The sequence below is a fragment of the Bison bison genome, unplaced genomic scaffold, assembly GCF_000754665.1.
Source record: "Bison bison bison isolate TAMUID 2011002044 unplaced genomic scaffold, Bison_UMD1.0 scf7180017858595, whole genome shotgun sequence".
In the NCBI taxonomy this organism is placed as follows: domain Eukaryota; kingdom Metazoa; phylum Chordata; class Mammalia; order Artiodactyla; family Bovidae; genus Bison; species Bison bison.
Window position 1 is genome coordinate 14,246 of NW_011489167.1, and position 715 is coordinate 14,960.

Genomic DNA, 715 nt, shown 5'->3' on the forward strand with positions numbered 1-715 from the left:
AAAAGTGAAAATATTGCATTTCAGTAAGTTAAAATCTTCAGATGCAGTAAACACAATGAGAAAAGAATTTTAACTATCCTGGATGTCTATAATAATTAAGACACGAATTAGTCATCATTTTTCTTTCCTCTATCAACACTCTGGTTTTCTTAACTACCTATTGTATCTAGCTTAATGGTGTAAGAATATTTACTTTTAAAGCTTTTAGCAGAGATGGCAAATTTCACTGTCAAGTGTGCACTAAAACACAGCTTGTAATTACACAGGTTCACAGACAGATTTAGGAAATTTCAGAGTTGCAGGAGCCTCAGAGTTAATCCACTCACCTTCTTTCATAGAATCTATGACAAATGGTATCTAGCTTCAGAGGACCAGCATGACATTCATGACTCAGAAACAACTCATTTCATATCTAGAGAACTGTAACCTCACAAATTGTATTTCAGGGCAACACAAAATCATATCTACAACCTACAATCTCCATTACATTCCTTCAAATTTTAAATACAGTTCACTATATCTTCTCTAAGCCCTCTTTTCCATATTAAAAACATTTAGAACGTTCAAGGGTTCTTTCAACTCCAAGGCCTTTAAATATTTCACATACCACTCTTTAGACACTCTTTTGTTTTGTGTTTATCCTTTAAATGTGTCTGAGAATTGAAAGTAATATTGTAAAAGCTGTTCAACCAGTACAAAGTAATATTACCTTCCA